Genomic DNA, 22,909 nt, shown 5'->3' with positions numbered 1-22,909 from the left:
ATCTCAAAATATACTCAGGGTCCAGATAAGTATATACCTGTATATGCAGCCTATATACAGTTTTTTCTGAGGCATTTGACCTTGTGGACAGGGGTCAGTTGTGGCTTAAATTAGCTACAACCAACATTGTTAAAAGACGTCTGTGTGGCTCATTCAAGGGCTATATTGGAACGATGGCATGTGAATTAGATTCGGGCTTCAAGGTACTCTGACAGAAACAATTCAAATTACTAGAGTAAAACAGGGCTGTATACTGCCCACCTTCCTTTTTAATATATATGTAAACAGCATAGGTGCAAGTATGACATCCCCTTCTTTCTTCACTTCTCTCAGTTAGAACCCGAAAAGTAGTAATCTTGTTCTATGCTGATTACTTAATTTTGATTTCTCAAAACAAACTAGGTTTAAAGAGAATGTTAACTAAGTTTGGGAGTTTCTGTAAAGAGGAAAAACTCTCAATAAATTACTCCAAGTCTAAGGTAATGGTCTTTGGGGAAAGACCACAACACTTCAAATGGCTACTTGATGGGCACATTCTGGAGCAAGTGTGATTCTTTAAGTATTTAGGGGTAAACTCTGATGTTAGTATTAATTGGAAACATCACATGGAGGCCACTTTGCTAGCAGGTGCTAAAATTAATGCACAGCTGAAACACTGCTTTTATTCTAGAGGGGGACAATTGATGAACCCCATTCTGAAGATCTGTGTTTCTAAAGCCATCTCTCAATTGTTATATGGAGCAGAAATCTGGGGAGAGAAAGTAAAAGAAGAGTGGAGATTATTAAAAACAACTTTTTAAGAAAAATACTAGGACTTCCTCCTTGTACTCCAGTGGCCCATATTAGGGCAGAGACAGGGCTACCCTCCATTGCTGCTAGAATGGGCTTTTGAACACCACAGAGGATAGGGCAATAATAAACTGCTCATGTTTCTCAATCTGGTCCCCTAGAATAAAGAGGAACCATTCTGAGGCATCCTATTTTCAAACTCTAACCTATCCTCAGATTCACAGAGCTTTCTCAGAACTTCACTTTCAGGTGATGCCTTCTGCCAAATTGGAAGGGAGATATATGGATATTCTACTGACTGGGCGGACATGTATTTATGGTTGTGACCAGATTTGAGATAATTATCTGTTGTTCTGTCCCTTGTATACAGAATCATGGGGGGAAAATCTGACAACTATCCTTGATAGGTCATTCCTTAACCTATTCCCTGATAAGTCATCTTATAAGGCAGGTGAGAATTATTGTGTGATGATTATCCATATGTAACATATTCTGTTGCCTTATTTGCAGTGGCAGCTAGGAAATTACAAGCCTGTTTTATTTCAAGTAATCAGGAATGTTGATTTTATGATATTTTATAACATCACCTCTTTTAAGACACCTGTTTTAGTTGTTTTTGTTTGATATTACAGTATTTTGTTTATATGCAGTTACCTATGGTTAAGCATAATAAATATTGATTGATTGAGAAAGCTCTTAGAAGGGGTGCTTATGTTTACTATTTTTAGCAGTCACTGGGACCAAGAGAGATGTTGCTGAGGCACCCTTCTCTGAGGCTTGGATGGACCCCTTCAACTGGGCTAGGCAGTAAAATCCCTCTAGCCCTCATGCACATCTCTATGGCCAGGCACTCATATCAGAGAATGGTCTGCTCTGAAGCAGGATCCATCTTTGTTGCATAAGAGGAATTTCTTTGCTATAAAATCGTGCTCTGGATGGACGGTTCTGCTCATGAGGTTTGGCTGTGACTGAGCATGCTTTCACCCCAGGGGAAGGGGCTGGGCTCCCCTTCTCCTACCAACTGGTACAAAAAATAGAACAAAATTCCTTTAATACCAAAAACGAAAGTGGCAAATCCTAAATCACCTTAACCTATTCGTAGCTATCTAATTCTTTATGTCCATACACAGCCACTCATACATGGCATAGGGAAGGAGGTCTAGGAGGAGGAAAATTATAAAAATCCCTGGAAACATGGGAAGGACAGGATAATGTATCTTCTGACATACCTGCTGAAGAGTTGGCATGTAGTCCTGAACCTGGAGTCAAGACTGGAAGGCAAGAGAGAGAGGCATCTGATGCAGCCTCCTTAAATAGGGTCAGAACCATGCGTTTGGAAAATTCCAGGGATCCTGGGCCTCCAGGTGTGGACAAGGAGATAAAAAACACCCAGAGCCATTTTTGGAAGGGTGGAATAGAAATCAAATAAATAAATAATAAATAAAATAAAGTTGGGGTAAGAAGTATGTTAATGTGCCAGTCTGGGCGCCAGACAAGTGGTGGGTGTTTCATGCAAGGAGAATCGCCCAGGTGAATTGGAATGGTAGGCTTTTGTTTGCCTAGGGACTGAATGATCTTGGGGGATCAAATTGGTGAATGTGCTTCTGTGGGTTGCAGGAAGGGATGCAAGTGTGTTTAGCAAAGGGGCTTCTGATTTATCAGTCTCAGGAAGGCTAAGGAGATTTTATTTATTTATTTAACATATTTCTATACCACCCACTACCATAGTCTCTAGGCGGTTTACAGCAATAAAACCAAGCATTTTCAACAATTAAAACATTTTTAAAAATCGAATTAAAATACCCATTAAAACTACCAAACAGCTAAAAAGCTTGGCTGATGATATGAGTCTTTAGATGTTTCCTCAAAGCTAAAAGGGATGGAGCAGCTCTAATCTCAGCAGGAAGTGCATTCCACGGGCTCACCTTCAATGTAGTTGCCCCAGGGCAGTGGAATGCACTTCCTGCTGAGATTAGAGCTGTTCTATCCCTATTGGCTTTGAGGAAACATCTAAAGAAGCATCTCGTCAGCCAAGCCTTTTAACTGTTTGGTAGTTTTAATAGGTATTTTAATTTGATTTTTTATGATTTAATTGTTGAAATTTCTTGGTTTTATTGCTGTAAACCGCCTAGAGACTATGGTAGTGGGTGGTATACAAATATGTTAAATAAAATCTCCTTAGCCTTCCTTTTAATTTTAATACAGAGAGTAAACCTTAGGCATCAGTGTGACCCTGTAAACCCATGAGACTTGTTTCCAGGGTTCTCATATATGTGACTTTTCTGACCCTTGCTTTTGCCAGCGTGTACATGTATCTTTTCTGGACTTCAATATGGATACTCCATGCCAACACCACATGTAGGAGTGCAGGGTGAGTGAGTGAGTGTGTGTGTGTGTGTGTGTGAGAGAGAGAGAGAAAGAGAGAGAGAGATGGACACTGTGCCAGTGCATGGTTTAAATGATATGTAAACATGTCTGGGTTCAGTTCAGAAATGGCCTTGGCAAACTAGGTTATTCCCTGCCATCCCAAAAATAAAAAAATAGCAATTTTTTCCTTAGCTAAGTCAGATTTTGACCCTGGAGTTCAAATGTCACTGTGATGTCGAGTATTATGGGATCTGAATGTTTTTCCTCAACCAAAAACCATGTCATGATCCTTTTGTAAACTTAGCTGGTGGTGGAGCAGCAGCAGCAGCACAGAGATGTTGCTGGGAGCCTCTTCCATCACCAGTATTGCAGACAGAAGGATTCCTAGGTCATGTAGTTCCTGGTAACCTGACATAAAGAGTATGGTGTTGGGCATCTCAGTAATGTTTGCTAGACTTGGCACCGTGGTAGCTGGAAAACCATGAGACCACAGAAGTGAACTAGTTTAGATGACAATCTAAGCCAAAAAGAACTTTTAATAGGAATGGCTCTGAACTCATAAGGTCAGCAAGCACTACAGGCTGGAAAGGCTGTACTCTGAAACAGGTTAGTATGAATTTTGGTGACATCTGTTGTTTAGAGGAAACCTACATTCATTACAAAGCAAGTTTCAACTGTCAAAGTATGGTCCTAATCTGCTATTTTGCTCTGTATTACCTTAGGACAAGACTCTTGATCACAGTTGTACATTTGGGAAAGGTTACACAGACCTTTTCCTTCTTTCACAGTAGTACTGCTTTTTCTTGCTTAAAAAATATCTTGTATATGCTGTTCATTTCTGTGGATCTTGGACTGTTGGAAAACATTTGTGGATCAGATGGTCCATTGAGTTTTATATTCTTCTTGGATGTCAGAGCTTGACCACAGACATTCTGTTCTTTTGGGATGAAAGTTATTTTTGGTAATTCTCGGAACTACTTCAACTTGCTTAGCTGAAGAATAAATTACCTCATCTTTAAATAAAGGAAAGTGATCTGAATGTTATAACAGGACCTAACAATTGCTACAAAAGTACCTGAAGAAGGTATGGTAGTATTTAACACTTCAGGAAAGTGCTCCAGCAGTGCTTCAATGACTTGACCTTTTCTGTACTAAGGTTAGATTTTGGAAGCTGAGTGTTCTCTTAAGTACCGCACTTTCATATCTGATTCTTGCAAAGGAATAGTAACAAAAGAACTATGAGAGTTTGTAGATTATTGCACTGAGCAACTGGAGCGAGGAAAAGGAGATAAAGGCCAAGTGGCCAAGCTTCTTTGGGGTTTTTAATGGGGTTTTAAACAGAGAAAGAGAAACTGAATCTCATAGCTCAAGAGTTTGGGGAAAATATGAAGGAACATGTTGTTGAATGAGTCCTGAATGAGGGGGTTTTTTATTTAAGAAGGAGAGAGAGAGAGAGAGAGAGAGTGTAATAATAGAGCTTTACATATATATTTTTAAATCTTAGTATAGGTCTGATGCTTCAAAGGCCAAATCAAAGCTCTAGTTTATTCAGCCCAGTTTGGTCTAAATGAAGATGCTGTTGAATTCAGGCCAAATTGGACCATTTCAGTTCAGCCTTGCTTGGGCCTGATTCCTTTCCCCCGTCTGGATGCTAAAACAGGAAGAAAGATTTAATTTGTCTTAATATTCTGTGCTCCCAGTAGCAAGAAAGCAGTGTTTTCCATGATTCACTTTTTAAAAGGCCTTCTGGAAGAGGTACTTCTTTCTTTTTTCATCTCTGCACTCCTGGTAAAGGCACAAGTTCTTTTAGGAAACTGATCTTTTTAGGAGCTGGAGCCATTCCCAGGAATGCAGTCAGGGAAAAAGACAAAGTACTCTTCCAGGAGTCCTTTTCAGGAATGAAGCCAAGGAAGACACTGCTCCCACATCACCAGAAGCAATACAAGTTAAAAGGGAGGATGTCTCCCTTCCTCTTTCCATGCCCAGCATGTACAGCAGGGGAGTGTTGTTTTGAGTGACCACTTTGGTCCTCTGAATCAGGCTGTGTCAAGTTAGAATAGCCACCAGAAGCACCAATTTGAATTGGGAGCCATTTGAAACTCTGAGGCAGTTCAGTTCGAATCATGGCTCTTTGCATGACCCTACATAACTCAGATTTAAAGAGGTATATTTGACATTTCCCCCATGCATTTTGTTCTGATGATCCAACTATCTGTATGTGAAATATTAATTACCTTTACATAAACTTGAAAGATTTAGATCTGTGAATGTCTCAGGATTAAATTTAGTTTCATTTGAGAACATCTAGAACTTATTATTTTGACGGTCCTGTGTTCTATTTGCATTGTATAACAAGAGCAGAAAGGAAGTATAATGCACAGCATGCTGCAAGGGGCCTGCTCATAGTGAGGCTTCGCCACTAGAAGTGCAATTCGATGTTATTTTAATGTAATGTGTCTATTTAACAGATCCTTTCCCTTACACTGCTCAGAGAACTAAGACTGAGCTAAGGCCACAGTCTCTGTTCTAACTTATAAGCCAGAATCCTGGCCAGATTAGAATCCATTTATTGTAGCTGGGGATGATGGGAGTTGTTCAGCAATATCTGGAGGCCCCCAGGTTGGGATTAACCTTGTGAAGCCGTGTGCTATCCTTCAATGCCCAACCCACAAAGTGCAAGCTGCAGTTACTGATATACAGGAGAATCTCGTTAATCGTGGACCCAGCATCTGCGGTTTCACATATGTGCAGTCAGCTAATTGCCACCTAACCTTTGTATACGTGAGGAAATTAGGCATTTAAAGGGTTAAGACTCATGTATCTGTGGGTTGGGATGGGCAGAAAAGACCTCTGGGTTCATTTCCACCCGCCATTTTGAGGACAGGAGCCATTTTGTGCCTCCTTTTTGTGAAAAGAAGAAATCATGCTTTTTCATGGAAAAATTCATTTTTTAACTTTTGGGGGGCATTACTGGACAGCTAGGGTCACACAGCTAGGGACACACATGGTAGAGCACTCCCCCCACCCAATTTTCCCTATTTTCAGTCCATTTTTGGGTCCTATTTTCATTCTTTCCCCTCCCATTTTTAGCTGCCTCGGGAACCTAGCCGCCCCATTTCACATTGCCCTAATGCCCTCTTATCCATGGTTTCACTACCCACACCCCCCCCTCATTGAACTGAACCCTTGTGGATAACAGGGTTCTCCTGTAGTCCTTTCTTCTCTGCTCCCCTCTTCTCACAGAGGAGCTATTTCTTCTGTAGCTTCTTCATAGTTGATTCCACTAGAAGTACTATAGGAAAAGAAGCCTCACAGAATCTTCCATATATTACTTAAGCAATCTTTTTTCCCATTAGGGCAGGTCTGCTCAACTTCGGCCCTCCTGCAGATGTTGGCCTACAACTCCCATAATCCCTGGCTACTAGCCCCTGTGGCTGGGGTTTATGGGAGTTGTAGTCCAAACACAGCTGGGGGGCCTAAGTTGAGCAGGTCTGCATTAGGGCATAGCACGAACATGGAGTTGGCAGGCAGCAGCTGGTGAGCAGGAATACAAAAATCAAGAGAAGTGGTCAGCTGCCAGCAACTGAGTCTGTGTGGATATTTTAGCCCCAATGTAGCTGCTACTTGCTTCCTCGTAACCCTTCATGAACCTGCAATAGAACTTTTTTCCTCTTCTCCCAGTTCCTTATGTTCAGTTTATCTGACCTTTTTAACAGAAGCCCCTCCCATCAGTCTCACAAAGTATTTTCTCCCATGTGAGATTATTCCTCAGCATCACAATATATGCTTGAATCATTGCCTCAGCACAACTTGTTCTGCCACAGCCTGAACCCATTTGATCTCCTGTTTCATGAGCCATTGTGTAGCTCATCAGTCCAGAGCAATGCAATATAGCACTTACTGGATTGTACTGAGATAAGATAACAAGTAAGAAACCAAGATTAAATTTTTATGCAAAGAACATTTATGTTACTTTAGAGGTCTGTTTTCTGCATGGCAATTACAATAGAATACATCTATTTTAAACATTATACCATATTTTGGGAAGACTAGAAGGAAAAATAAGATGAATTTCATGTTCTGTGAATGCTTTACATTCAAAATTGTGAAGTTTAAAGTGGAAAAAGACACTAAAAGGCACTAAAAGTGATGGATTTATTTCCCAAATGTTCTTTTTTTGTACTAGCAACAAAAGCTGGCATAATGAGGGTTTATTATCTAGCTTAGCATACATTCAAAGTACATTTTGAATTCTAAAGGCTACTGAACAAGTATTTTGACAATGATCACATCAGTAGGTAGAATGCAGGACACATGAAACTAAACTGAAATGTTTCTTTAGGTCTGTAGGAACTGCAGAAAGCACATCAGTGAATTAAAATGCATTACAACAGTATTTCTATTATATTTCCATTATGGAGAAGACTATTGGTATCTTGCATAATGCAAAGCTAAGCAGAAAATGAAATTATAGACCATTGTTGCTATTTCTGCAATATTTTCAAAATTCTACATTATTTTACATAATGCAATATGAGAGAAAAGAAATCTTTAGGACACCAAAGGGTTGATCATGTTGTCTAATTACACAAATGTTATATATTATTACATTGGCTTACAATAAAATGTTATAAGGGCTTTGTGTATTTATATAACAAGAGATTATTCTTGTTATATATAATAATAGCAATAAATTATTATTATAATATATATTCCATAATTAGGAACATATAAAGATTTAGATCAAGCCAGTGAAATCAAGTTTGATTTATATAGCAAGGGAGAGAAAATAACTTTTACAAAACTGAGGAGGAAATGGAACACTAACTCTGTTTTTTGTTTCAGTATCATGTAACATGAAACTGGGATGTATATTTCTGTAACTAGTGGTTGCTAGTAAGTCTTATGTAATAGCTGTTGTGTGTAAGTACAACAGTATTTTTGGTTGTTTGACTTAAAAACAGTTTACATATGGACTTGGTTTGTATGTAGTCAGCAGAGTTTATGGAACCAGTCATTCTGAACAGCATCAGGGCTGCCTGCAAGTCCGCAGCAGTCCATGCATGGAGCATTCCGGTGCCAGTACTACGGGTCATGTTGGCCACTGAATTCAAATATGTGATGGCCTTTAATAGTTCTTTCTACAGTTAAAGAACCTTCATACCATATTAGAATCAAATTCTAAAGCTTGAGGCTGAAGGTAGGGTTGGAGAGAGAATACATTTTTACACATTAAGGAAAACTGGTACTGAGAAAGATAAAAACTCTGCTGATTACATACAAACCAACATCAGAAACTATAAGAAGAATCTTTTGAAAAATTCTTGGCTTTAAAAAAAAAAGCCAATGATTTCTTGAAAAATCTGTGACTTTATGAAAATTTAATCCTGACATGCAAAGTTTTTATTTATTTATTTTATTTTTGTGGTAGTCAGTATGGACATGGCTGAATTGCAAACCCAGCAGTTTTCGGTATCTGAAAACTGAGAGTTGTTTCAATTCATTTTCTTTAGTGGATATATGTTGGCTTGCAATATCTTACAAGATAAAGACCTGGAACGTTTTATTTAGTTTCTCAGTCATGCTGTCATCTCTATTTCCATTTTATCAGAGAGTTATTTTTGACATACAGACAGGAAGAGAAGGTTAAAAGCTGAGATGATCACAATCCAGAAAAAAACTCTTGCACAGACAGTTCTTTGAAGCTGCCTTACAGTCTGACCATTGGTCTACTAAGTTCAGTAATCCTTACACTTTGTTGTCTGTGACACTTCAAGAGCCTGTTCAAATTTTTAATCTGGCAATTTGATATAAAAATATTTATCTCTAAGGCCCTATTCACACATCATGTTCAATGCACGTACAGCAGTAGCAGTGCACACCTTATATGTACCCAGCATTTGAGAGTGCCTGTCAAATGAAATGCATATGCAGTCATTCACACAAAAACAGGTACTTGTGTACCATACCTGTATGCCTGTATAACATAATACCCGAATATGGCCAAAGTACCAAGTCTTTCTCAGTCCTGCTTCCTGAAATCATTGAAGTGGAGATGCCAGAGGTAGAAAATGACATTCAAAGCATGTGCTATACATTTGAGACATGACTCATCCCAGCTGCCAGATTATTGGAACCTGATTATACCTGATTATTAAAGGTATAACAAAATTTAACAGGAAGAATCTATAGGCCAGGTCACATGGCTCTGTCAGTGTGGCTCTGGAGTGCAATATACTCTTTAGTTCAGGCAGCATGTGCAGTGGGCTTTCTGGGTGCAATCAGTGTGAGCTGAGTTGTGTTGGTTTTTGTCAAATACTACAAATGCCTGATTAGTTTCAGTAATATTTTGAAAACCAGGACTCTGAGAATTTAGTATGACTCATTGGCACTCTGTGCATGTTGCCAGAAGCTGAACTTGGCACAGGGACCAGTGTTCCCTCTAACATGGATTCCCAGATGTTGTTGACTACAGCTCTCAGAATCCCCAGCTGCAATGGTTTTTGCTTGGGGGTTATGGGAGTTGTAGTCAACAACATCTGGGAATCCTTGTTAGAGGGAACACTGGTCACATGTTAACAAGCTTGTGTGACTTGGACCAAAAATTTGACAACTTGCACAAAATTAAGAGGTGACTGGGGGGGGGGGATAGAATGGCAGATGCATCACCAATTGTGGCTAGCACTGGATCTCTTTCTAAAGTGCATGGGTTCGCATGCTGTTCAATGCAGCACAAGCAGTTGGGGCACCACCCACACTGCTGCACCTGAGTAAACATTGGCTCAGCAGGGCAGCTCTGCTTTTTTGTATATTTGTACAAATGCAGTGCACTTAACTGTTCCCTGCTGTGCGACTCTGGCCTTGTTCTTTACACAAATGCAGCAGCATGGGTTGTGCTGTATTGCACAGTTTGTATTGTATTGCACAGTTTGTGAGCCATTGACTTTTGAACTCCCTGTTTTGGGAAATCTTTATAAAATTGGCACCTATATATCTTTACTACCAAATTCTTCTTCTTGTCTCCTAAAAAACCAGTACATCCCTCTATATATAATTTCATTTGTTTTTGTTACATGGATATCCCACTGTTCAACCATTGGGTCTTGAAAGTGTTTTGCAAAGTTTTAAAATATAGATCTTTCTTCCATTTCTAATACCACAGACCTCACTATGGAGAATAGTTCTGTGGTAACTGATCCCCTTGCAATCTTAACCTTCTCCCACTCTTTTTTAAACAAGTAAAAAATCCACTTGTTATCCTCTCAGCACCAAAGTACTATTTCCAAACATAGTGCCATGTCCCCAGAGGCTCCTCGTTCTTAGGCATCCTATAGTTACAGTGCACAACCCCCACTTTTAATGATTTGGAGGAAAGGATGCAATGTCATGATGTTACTTCTTGCCCTGGTGCAGTCTAGGGCAAGAAGATGGAGAGAAAGGCAGTGATTTGAATTACTGCCACTGTGGTTACCTTTTGAGCAGCAGCTTTCTGTGGGGAACACCAGATCTTCAGGAAAGGTAAGCCCCTCAGTCATGGCTGTACAACATTGTCTGGGGAAACAAATCCGAACGAATATCATGCTTGCAGAAAAGCACTTTTTTTCCTTTCCTTTTTTTTGGCCATGAAATGAGGATGGGTGAATTTTGGTGATTTTGCTTCCCGCTTCCCCCTGTGTTTCAGGGATATATTTTCGGGAGTTAAGGGCAGTTTCATGTTGAAGGCAGGATTTCAAAAAAAATCTCCCCTCTTCTCTTACATAAAGAAAAATCTTTTTTCCAGAAGCACAGCACTAGTTCAGATGTTGGTCATTATTTGGAAAGGCTCTGTGATGAATACTAGATTTATTAGAAAAAGGTAAGACATTCTCAGTACTGGTGTTGAGAAATATAGAACGATTTTGGCAAACCCACTCAATTTTTGTTTATAGTGAGGCAATTAAGGCCTTTTGTTCTAGTCAGCATTTGAGTAGATAGGAATTTTTTTCAAGTGATATTCTATTGAAATCTATTTCTGTTCTGTATTTGTAATGGTCTCTGCTAATTGATTTTGTTGTATTCTTTTAATTGCATTATACCGTTTTAGCTGTCCTGAAGCTTTTTAAAAAAGCATATAGTAGGATAGACATTGAATGAATAAATAATAAAAAGATTCTTTAGGCTCATGCAGTGGAACTGCTTGACCTTTTAATAAAAAGGGCCCTCTCTCACAATCATGTGAGAAGGCTTGAGGTTGGGCAGCAGAAGCTTGCCTTCTCCACAGACAATCCAACTGCTGGGTCTGGGCAGATCAGGGTGTGTGGATTGCACACCCAGATTGTCCGCTTCTGCCTCAGGCAGCGCGGAGGTGTGCGGGTTGAGATAAATGGTCCCAACCTGCAGAAATCCCTCAATGCAGTGCACAGTGCATTGTGGCGATCCCCCTGGTGATGGCCGGGAGCTTGCTCCTGTTTCAGTGCCGGCTGGGATCAGCCAGTGCTCGCACATGCGCAGTTAGCCTGAGGTAAGGGCACGCTCGTGCCCTCAACCTTGGCTAACTGGCGGGCTCTGTAGGCGAGTTTGCTACTGCGGTGCCGGTGGCAGCCACCTGACTGCCAGCCTCCCACCAGTTCTCACAGGCACCCAAGCCTGGGCTTAGCTGCCCATGCCCTAGGTATTGACTGCTCATGAGAACAGCCTCAAAGTGTCAACAGTCTGTATACCTTGTTGCAAAAGTAGCTTTTCTGTGGTTAGTTTCTTTTCTATACTAATTCTATATTATTCTATAGTCCCTTCTCTATTGTAATGTGCTTGTGGCAGTGAAGCCTCCAGAAAACAGTTCAGTACATCAGGCTGGGAGGAGGTGTTTGAGAGAGACATTTGATTATAGCACATTCCAATTATATTTACTCAAAAGTATGTCCTGTTGAGTTCTGTGAAGATTACTCCCATATAACTGCATCATGGCATCATGACCTTCATCAGCCTCTCACTCTCTGAAGAAGGGAAAGGGAGAAGCTGGTACTGCTGTCTCCCTCCCATCAATCCAGCCAGCTCTCAGAGAACGGCCTGAGGAAGTATCTTTGCTTCTGGTGCACCAAATGACAAATGGCCTTTTTGCAAAGATAACTGCAGTGTCTGAGGATTGGGCAGAATGATGGAAGTGTGGTGACAGCTGTTTCTTTTCCCTTCTGTATGGAACATGAGGCAGGAGCATCAGTGGCTGTTTCTTTTCCCTTCAAAAGTGTAGGATAACTGCAAAGTAAATAACTTAGGCTACAATCCTATTCACAATTACAGGGAGTAACCACATTTACTTGGGAATTACTTACGAGTACTGCGCATGCAATCAAGCTGATTAGATGTGTGGGATATTTACCAGCCGAAGGACTGGCTGCATGTTTCTAGTATTCATTCTGTTGGTACTGCTGAGTTTATCATACTATAAATGCAAGTACAACCTCATACTACTAACACCCAGACCTCTCATCTTCTGTTCCTAGCTTGGGTCATGTCCTGGTAACCCTTTTACACTGTGCTGTGGGCCAGCTCGGATGTAATAGGTTTCTTACTACATAAATGCAGTGTCTTCTGAGCCTGCACATTCTTCTTTCCTTCCTCCATTGCAGAGCCATTAATTAAACATCCTGGTTTATTTAAACCATCGTTTGTGCAAAGCTAGGAACTGCAGTTCAATTCTAACTTCCAAACTAGAAGACAAAACTAACTTCAAACTCTGACTTCACATCCTGGTATGTAGGCTAGAATTAAACAGTTTTCAGCTTTGCATGAATTGTGGATCTGTAGTTTGGATAATCCAGGATGGGGATGAGAGTAAGTCAACAAGACATGGGGATGTTATCGCCCGGGAATTAGAAACCATGTTGATGTAAAAGGAAACCATGGTTTCTTCTTACATCTGTGCTGACCCTGTGAGTGTCAGTATTTCGGCTTTATTGATGTCACTGGTACAACCAGACACAAACCAAGCTAAATAAATATTGATGCTGATGTTCATGGGCTTTTCCTGAATAACATACACAAGAATATAAGTTCCTACCTGAAGGAGCTTTCAGGCATGAGGTTAATGGGAAATATGCAAGAATACGAATATACATATTTAGGCTTAATGTCTGTGTGAAGATGCTACTGAAACCATCAAAATATGCAAAAGGCATTCCCTGCATGCAATGAATACCCTTGTTCCAATTGTGGCCGCAAGTTCTGTATCCAAGATTTCCTACCATCGCAAAAATATTATGGGAAAAGAAAATCCCTGCCCCTCCTTATAACAGCTCACATAGAAAAAGTAACAGAAAACCTAAAAACTGAACCCATAAAACTCTAAAAGACAAAACCACCTCCCCAAAATTACATGCATTAACTTTAAAATGATGGATCAGTGGATTAACTTGACATTGAACCAGAGCTGTGACTGAATAAAATTGGTGTTGTTCAAGCAGCAGAGTTAGACAAGAGATTTGGATTTGCAAAATGATGGATTTTTATTGAAAGGACACCTATTCTGTTCTAAAAATGCATAAGCAAATTAAATTTAAAAAAATATTGATGTTAATAAAAGATGTTTTGTGTGCTCTTCTTAACAGAGATTTCATAGAGGTTTGGAAAAGAGAATCCAAGCATTTATAAAATTGTTGCTGTAGATATAATTAGATCCATTTTAGGACCAAAAGTTTTATGTAGCAACTGACAGAAGGATACACAATAATTATAGTTTATTGACAAGCTGAAGAGAGTTCCCTTTTTATCTTGCAGCTTTAGGAACCAAACTGTAAATAAATATGGTATTTGACAGATTGTAATTGCCATCAGCAGGGCATCTTTTCATTTAATCAGATGGTGTTATTAAAAAGGGGTTACAATTAAACATTTTATAATGTGACGTTGAACACCATTAAAATTCTCCTGCAAACAGTAATTTGCATTTGATGTTTCTGCAGCCCCATTCTATTTGCAGAAATGTTATTGGCTGTGACCTTCCACTGGTTGGGTCTCTGCTGCTCTTTTCGTTCTTTGATAAATGGTACTGAGCATCCACTCTCTCTGCCTCACAATGCACTTGAAAATGTAGCTTGCCTACATCAAATCCTTTCAGCCCCTGAAACACTGAAACATGCAAAACAAACAAAATGAAATGTTTAATTATCTTCATATAGAATTAAAGATCTAGATTTATTTTGCAAATGGTAGGTTCTGTTCCAATTTATGTATTTAAGAACGTATTTAAGAGAACGTCATCTTTGCTATGAACCACACCGCCCATTGAGGTCATCAGGAGAGGTTGAACTGCAGTTGCCACTGGCTCATCTGGCAGCTACTTGGGGACAGGCCTTCTCCATTGCTGCCCTGAGGCTTTGGAACATGCTCCCTGCTGAAATTAGAGCCTCCCCATCTCCTACAACTTTTTAAAAGGCACATTTGTTCACCCAGACTTTTAATTAGATACAGTTTCAATAGTTTGATTATTTTTAATAGTTTTAACATTGTTTTAAGTTTTAAATTGTTGTGATGGTTTAACCCTTTTACTTGTTTTTATTGTGTTGTTGTAAACCGCGCAGAGACTTGCATTTTGGGTGTTATACAAATATGATAGATAGATTTGCTATTAAATTTGTTTGTTTCACTGAAGACCACTCAGTTTCACTTTATTATTGGGGTGGTGTTAAAGGGTGGGGGGTGGGAGTTCAACTTCAGACTCAAGTCAGGAAATAATTCAATATCATTTAGAAAAGGACAGTGTATATTATAAGAAGAGCATTCCAGAAGTGTAGAGAGCTTAATTCTGAAAGACATTGTTGTTAACAGCAAGGTCTTTGCAGCTTTTGATGGTATCCCCTTTATATGCCTGCTCCTCCTGGATAGCTTTTCCTGGATAGAAAAGCTGTATTAAACTGTAGCTCAGTATTCTTCCTTCAAGAGTACACAAAACTATTCTCTATAGATATGGTTTAAGGGTCCAGGAAGTGGATGGCAGACTTCTCATTTTTTTAGTTAGCAAAAACATGAAATTATTTAAAGAGAGTAAGTATGGGTGCCAGATTTTTTTAGCATATTGCTGACCATGAAAATAAAAACAAATGGATAAGCATTAAAATATCTAACACAGCAAAGAATGGAAAGAAAGATTTAAAGTGGGTATTTTGAGTAAATAAGCACAAATTCTATTCTGCTTATGCTGGAATGGCCCAGTGAAAACCAGTGTAATGTTCTTAATACTCCAGTTTAGCCAGTGTTGTTGCCTTGGTGCAAGATTATATAGATTGTCTTGAAACATAGGCAAGCACAGGTGTCAGTAGCAGTTTTAAATGTTCAGAACTTAGCACTGAATATTTAAAATTGTATGATGTAACATAATGTGTAAGCCTCAACCATACCACTGCTGAGCTGTATGGATTGCATCTGTTTTATTTGGTTGCACAGAAATGTCATTAAATGCTTGTGACATTTTACATTTTGCTAGGGTTTTTTTTTACTTTGAAAATTACTATTGCCCTGAAATATGGAGCTGTAGAGTAACCATGTGATCAAGCCTAGCAGTGGCCTTGCATGCCAGCCAGTTTTGTAGTACAAGCTAGGCTGATGCCACTATAACATGTAGTGGAGTTCTAGCCCCACACTGGGTGAGAGGAAGAACATAACTGTATTAAAGGGTCAGAACATCAATGGCATGAACAGTCTACTGTACATTTTGCTACATTTGCTACAGGGTGCAAATGCACCTCATGACACACCCACATCCACATGTGCCTATCCCTGGATAGGTCTCTGTTATCTTTTTACGTGGATTAGCACTTAGCAGTTTTCTGACCTCTTCTTTGTGTCATATCTGTTTAGAATGAAGGGAAATAGTTAACATTTTGGGGTCTACTCAAGTGCACTCTCTGTTCAGCCAGAATTGACTCCCAAAGTGGATCACAATTGAAAATGCACACAAAGATAATAATTATAGGGGTGTGTGTGTGTGTGTGTGTGTGTGTGTGTGTGTGTGTGTGTGTGTGTGTGTGTAAAATGACACACACTAGTGTGTCTTGTAGTCCAAACATTTCATGATATAGCTTAGACTTCTGACTCCTCTCTCCAGAGAGAGAGAGAGAGAGAGCTGCAGATGGATTTAGACTAGCTGATGATAAAGAGTACGGTGTATAGAAGAAACTCTTCTGTAGTGCTCCTGACTAGAATTACATTAAGCTGAATGACAGCTTAATATCACAAGTATTCTAATACGTGCTTCCGTTTTACTTACCTTTATTTCCTAACTCTGGTTCTTCAGGGAACAATACTCAAACAATTTAACAGACTGAGTAAAGTGGGCCCTTATTTCATCCATGGAGCTGGCAATATTTGCTTGCTTTTCCATATTTGTTTCTGGCTTAAGTTTAAGTAGACTTATGTCAGCCAACTTCCACTGCTCACTCAGCATTCAGTGCTATCTCAGATATCCATAACATACAGGTTACCTCATTATCGTTTCCCTCAGAGGTCACTTCTGGCCACCTAGGAACTGCAGATACATGGGTATTAACCCTTTATGTACCCACGTATGCCGAGGTCAGGTGCCTATTTTTTGACCATGGATATATGGAACTCGAATAGGGGTACCGTGTATAGTGAGGTCCACCTGTACTTAGTCTCTCTTCTCCAGTCTCAGTTTCCATGGTTTTCTTCTTCTTTCTCTCTGTTTTCATTAGGTGTTCAAAAAGCACAAGCCCAAAGCTATCTTCAGCCTCTAGGAATAAGTGTTTGGATTGTATTGGTTTTGGATTCATTTTGATTTTGGATTAATTGACATTGGATTCATTGATTTTGTTTAGCAATTTCAGATAAGCATATTCTGATTCCCTTGTACAGATGGAGAGCAGAAGATGAGAAACAGATTTCCCAACCATCCACTCTGGGAGATTCACTATTTTAAGTTTCATTTAAAGCACACTCTGGAATCTTATTGCTATGCATGGCAAGATGAGCATCTTAATAATTTTACTTTTTCCATATTTAAAATATGATGAGCCAATTGAAATCAATGATTTGGTTTTACTTTCACCATGGGTTAAATAATACCTGGTAGTATATCAGAAGCTTGCTCAAAAGCAGTCCATTAGCTCTTGGTTGTAACGGGATTTGAAATGGCATGCCACAGGTCCAAATAATTATTCCGTCCACTGAAGCACACTGTGAAACTATAGCTCATATTGACTGTGCCTATTGACTTGATTCCTAATATGTCCATAGCCATCAGTACTGCCAACTTTAAAAGTGCAAATCAGAACCTCAAATATATCTGAGGTAACACATTCTCATTCTCTTTCAATGTGCTCCAGTATCCAGTTAAACCATATTATTTGGCCACAATCCCAAGAGCTATTTTAGGTTTGCAAAAGAACTTGTATTCACTCAATTCTCCCCAACCCCACCATATTCGTAAGCCATGCAGAAGTGTGGGGAAAGGATGGTGTTCAAGAAACTCAAGTCTACAGTACCCTTGCTTTCACAGAAGTAATTGAGTCGATCTTTGAATTCTGTCCTTTGTATTGAGTAGACTTCATTGGCTCTGTTTTGACGCTGAGATGGATATTTAATTGATTTCTAGATTGCCATATCATTTGTTGTGTTGAACTAGGCCAGGAAAGGATAAGACACAAGTAGACAAAATAATTGGCTAGAATAATCTTGTGTTTGCATGCCACATTTCATACTTCCTTTTAATAAATCCTAAAACTGTATGATTGCTTCCAACTTATACTATAAGATCCTTGCTGGAAATTTGAAGACATATTCTAGGCCTGTTCTCCCCCTTTTGGGCTTATTTACTACCTTTAGTAGTAGAAAAGTCCTATTTCAATCATGTTTGAAATAACTCATTTTAGACAAGTACGTGCTGCTCTGCTTACAAAACATATATGAGTGGAATATGCAATTACCACAACTCAGTTGCCTGCCACAGAAACATTTCAGCATTATAGCATTACAAAAATAGAATGACATGCATAATGAAAGATTTCAAGATTCACCCAAGGCATTTATTCTCTTCACCTTAATGTTCTCAGCAGAAGCAGAGTATCCATTAAAAGGTACTATGAATTATGGTTGCCTAGCAACTGGAAGGAACTTGTAACAGCACCACAGAATGAAATGGCTGGTTGATAAAATGAATTTTTTCTGAGCATTAGCCTGTTGAAACTGCCTTTTCTTGTGGAACATAAAGTGCATTTCTTTGTCTCATGCATTTTTTATTAGAAAATTATTTGAGTTCCAGAGACTTGAATCGTTTTGCTACAGGAGATATTTGGTTTTAATGTGTTGTACTAAAATAAGTGATAAAATACATATTCTTCAAAGTAAAGACACCACACAATTCTAGGTAGCTTCTTTGAAGTAAGAAATAAAATCTTATATCAGGCATATCATTACTTATTTCTAATTAAGACTGACAATAGGAAGTAATGAAAGTAAACTTTAAATATTTTTCTTTGAGAGGACAAAGTTTACAGAGTAGCCAAGAGGAGATAAATAAGACAAACACAGATATTAGTTGTAGGTTGGACATGAGAAAAATCTTATTTTACTTTTAGTTATATGGCACATTAGTCTCTATAAAAGCCTGAAGTACAGGAGCAGCTATACCGATTCATCATTGTCTACTCTTTACTTTAATGCTGAAAGCATGTTCATATTAACTTTTCATTGACACTGGAAGAGTGTATGTGTATAAATATATTTCACTGACATCTGGTGGGTAGGTTTTGTTTTAGCTGCTTCTACTAAATCATAGTGCTGATTATTGACTTATGGGAAACTTTCTACTAAGAATTGAACTAGAATATGCATGAATATAATCTACAAATAGAAATATTATTCTTATTTAATCAATAGCCTGATACAAACCGCACAAAAGCACTCTTTGGGCATTATGTAACCATATATGCTGAACATAAGAACCACCTTGCTGAATCAGGCCCAAGGACTGTCTAGTCTAGCATTCTGTTTCCCACAGTGGCCCACCAGATGCTCCTGGAAAGACCACAACCAGGAATTCTAGGCATGCCCCCCTCTGTCTGTGCTTCCCTACAGTTCATGTTCAGAGGCATCCTGTGCCTCTAAACCTGGAATAGATTCTAGCCTTCAAAATGGAATTTGCCTTTTTCATAGCTGCTATGCACTGAGTTGACATTTTCAGTTAGCTGTTCACCACAATCCCAAGATTCCTCTCCTGGGCAATCACTGGCAGCTCAGACGCCTTCAGTGTATATATGAAATTGATATTTTTTGCCCTATGTGTATCACTTTACCCTTACATTGAACTGCATTTGCCACTGATGGACTTGTCTAGAAAATTTGTCTAGACCCCTTTTAGAGCCAAGCTAGTGGCCCACGACAGATAATTCCATAGACTAATTGTGTGCTATGTGGGGAAAAATACTTCCTTTTGTTGGTCCTAAATTTCCTGGTCAGTTTCAATGGATGACCCCTGGTTCTAGTGTTGTGAGAAAAACTGAATGACTGCAACTTATATTGTTTCAAATGCACTGGCCAGCATCCAGACCAATGCACCAAGAGGGGCTCATGATTTTCGGCAATATTTTCTTATTCTCTACCTCTGCCTCTCAAAACTACATACTTGAAGTTTAGGGGACCCTGAGGAAAATAGTTTTGGGAGGCACAGGTAACTGCAGAATAAGAGGTAATGGCCAAAAATCGCCATTCTACTTAAACTAAAATCCCATTATTTCAGTGGGTCTATTTAAGTTGGACTAAGTCAGGATCCCCATCAATTGGTTCAAAGTTAAGTGTTCAAAATAACTTGCCCCCTTCTTTTTTGTTATGTAACAGAGGGGGGACCCACCAGAAATCATATGATGACATTTTGTGGCTTGTTAAAATATCTTTCCAAAAACACCTTGCACAATAAAATTGGTCAAGTAATTACTGAGATAATGAGGGTTTATATATGAGTGATTGTGGCATCTTGATAATGTCACCACAGCCAAGCACCACACATGCAAGAGTAATAATTCTTTATCTAGACAGGTTTTCAAATCAAACAAAACCACCCATATACATTTCTCAAAAACTTTGCTGCAAAGTAGTGTTTTTCATACATTATGTTCCTGAACTACCGTATTTTATGGACTATAAGACTCACTTTTTCCCTCGAAAAATATCCGCCAAAATTCAGGTGCGCCTTATATGTTTTAACAGTTTAATATGTTAAAACTCTGAAAAATTGGATTAAAATTAAGGTGCGTCTTATAGTCCGTAGCGTCTTATAGTCCGTAAAATACGGTATTTGTGTATCACTTAGGTGCTTAGGTGTCCTTAGGTGTCCCCATTAACTAAGTGTTACAATTAACTTCTGAGGGACTGGAACTTGAACTGTAACCTAATAATGGAGAATACAAACTTCAGATGCCATTACCCATTGCAATACTTTAGTCTGGAAACATTTATTAATAGTAACCATTTAAAATTATGCAACTACAGGTACAAGATGACCTACAGGGTGCTTTCCAGATTAGACTCTGCAACGGGGTCACGTCATATCTCGCAAGTGTGCTTCCACACTTCCTGTGTTGTGACACCGCAGGCCCTACGTGGATAGCAGGGTGCCGTTCACATTTCCAGTGCCTTGTTTTGAATTTAATCGCTGGAATATAAAGCTAGGACATTGTATATCAAGTGTAAGAAAGTTGCTGTTTTTTCGGGTTGTTGGTTTCAATGAGACTGCTCACCCTGCTGTTTATGTTTTGAATGCAACTTGCCTGAACAGAGGCATTTTGCTGCTCTTGAGCAGCTAGTCTGGAAAGTGTGCAGGTTTATAAAAAGCTTATGCCAAGGACTGAAAATGTATAAAAGTGTTAATTTACCAAAAAATGATACTCTTTAACTCCTGGAAGGTCCAATTTCTCACTCAGATATGTGTTTTGGACTTGGAGATTGTTTATATCCATTTTATGATAAAGAACTTATTCTGCCCTGAGCGAACCGCCCTGAGCTATTTCGGAAGGGCGGTATAAAAAAAATCGAATAAATAAATAAATATTCTCATGACCGGGAGAAATCATGCTAAGGGAGCCTAGCCCAATTTCTCTTGGTCTTCTGCTGCCATGGGAGCCATGTGGGAGCCATGTCCTCATGGGAGCCATGTCCTCACGCTGCGGCAACACATGAGATCCCCGCCGGGAGGCTACAAGCAGCCTCCAGGGCTTGGGGGTCTCTCCAGGATGCCCTGCGCACTCGCACGGGGCGTCCTGGGACTTCCGGGGGCCACACGACCCCCAATCCCTGCAGCCCCTGCTGGCTCCATGATGGAGCTGGCAGTCGTGTGGGAGGACGATTGCCCCAGGGCTGCCCGCTCTCCCCAAAGACCTGACAGAAGTTCTTCTCACAGATCATGAGAAGAGCTTCAACATGTATTTTAATGGGATTTTTGTATGTGATTTATTTTGAACATTTTTTTAAATACTTCAAGCCTTAACTGAGTTACCTGCAGCAAATATCATTGTATTATTGTAATTTAGTACCAACATTTTTATAAACGTTGTGGATCAATACTACAGAGTGAGAAGAATGCAAATAAAATATTCAATTTAAACAGATAATTTATTATGTTATACGTTTTTAAGATGTCACAAGGAGATTAAAAACCTGAATCCCACAGGTTTTTACTAATAATTCTTCTAGCTGAAATGATTTCACTCACTAGTTTGCTGTGTCATCATTTTTTTACTGTAGGAAAGATGTTCATAACATTTCTTCTGAAGATAGCTTTGTTTACTAACCATAAAATTATTACTGTGCTATTGAATCTTATTAGAAAAGCATAAGATTTTGTATGAAGAACACTTGCTTTTCAGAAATTGTTTAAATTGGAGCACTACATTTAAGGTGTCATAGCTGATCTGTTAGCATTTAACAACTGAAAATTGCATACATAGCTTACCTACATACTTTGAAGAGAAAAAGTTGCCTCCTATCCAGTGTTCCCTATTAAAGGGATTCCCAGATGTTGTTGACTACAACTCCCATAATCCTCAGCCAAAGGCCATCACAGCAGGATGATGACAGTTGTAATCAATAACATCTGGGACAGGGAATACTGTCATATCCCTATTTCTCATATATAGTATATCTTATATGTGCTGGTATCCTCAGAATAATTTAATCAGTGGCTGACATACTGAGGCAGTTCTCATGACCTACTGGTTGGGTAGGGGAAATGCTTTGCAAACCTTGCCTTCCCCCACCCCCGAATGAGTGTTCTTAGACTGGTGGGAGTGTGGCGCATTCTCCCACAAGATCAGCTCCTTCCATCTGATGATCGCTCTGAGGCAGGGACTCATCCCGGCCTCCAGTATCCCATAGTGCACCAAGTGCAGTGCACTGGGGTATTGTCCCAGGTGCTCTGTAAGCCCATCTCTGTGTCAGTGTGAGCTGCAAGCAGCTCGCGCTGACACGCAATTCCAGTAGCCGGGTTAAGGGTGCATTTGTGCCCTTAACCTCCGCTAAGAGCTGAGCTTCGGTGCTGGGTTTGGCACCACAGCATTGCCAGCACAGTGCTGTGTTTGGCACTGCAGCACCCCGCAGATCCCAGCAGCTCTCATGGGCAACCAAGCCCAGACTTGGCCCTAACAAAATATGCATGTTAGGATCAGTAACACTTTTCCACTATTGCAGAGTGCTTCTAGAGCATGAACAGTGCTTGGAAATCTTCGCCTTCTTGCAAAACAGCATGAGCACAGGAGGACTGGGGGAGTTGTTC

At 39.5% G+C, this 22,909-nt stretch overlaps 1 protein-coding gene across 8 annotated transcripts in view; it reads left to right on the top strand.

The window, feature by feature from the left end:
* The window catches only part of TOX (thymocyte selection associated high mobility group box), a 347,867-nt gene that overhangs the window by 224,178 nt on the left and 100,780 nt on the right, over positions 1-22,909 (top strand). The window lies entirely within an intron of this gene.

Source organism: Hemicordylus capensis, chromosome 4 (genome assembly GCF_027244095.1).
Source record: "Hemicordylus capensis ecotype Gifberg chromosome 4, rHemCap1.1.pri, whole genome shotgun sequence".
In the NCBI taxonomy this organism is placed as follows: Eukaryota; Metazoa; Chordata; class Lepidosauria; order Squamata; family Cordylidae; genus Hemicordylus; species Hemicordylus capensis.
Note: the sequence above shows the minus strand (reverse complement) of the source record. Positions and strands in the feature narration are given on the sequence as shown.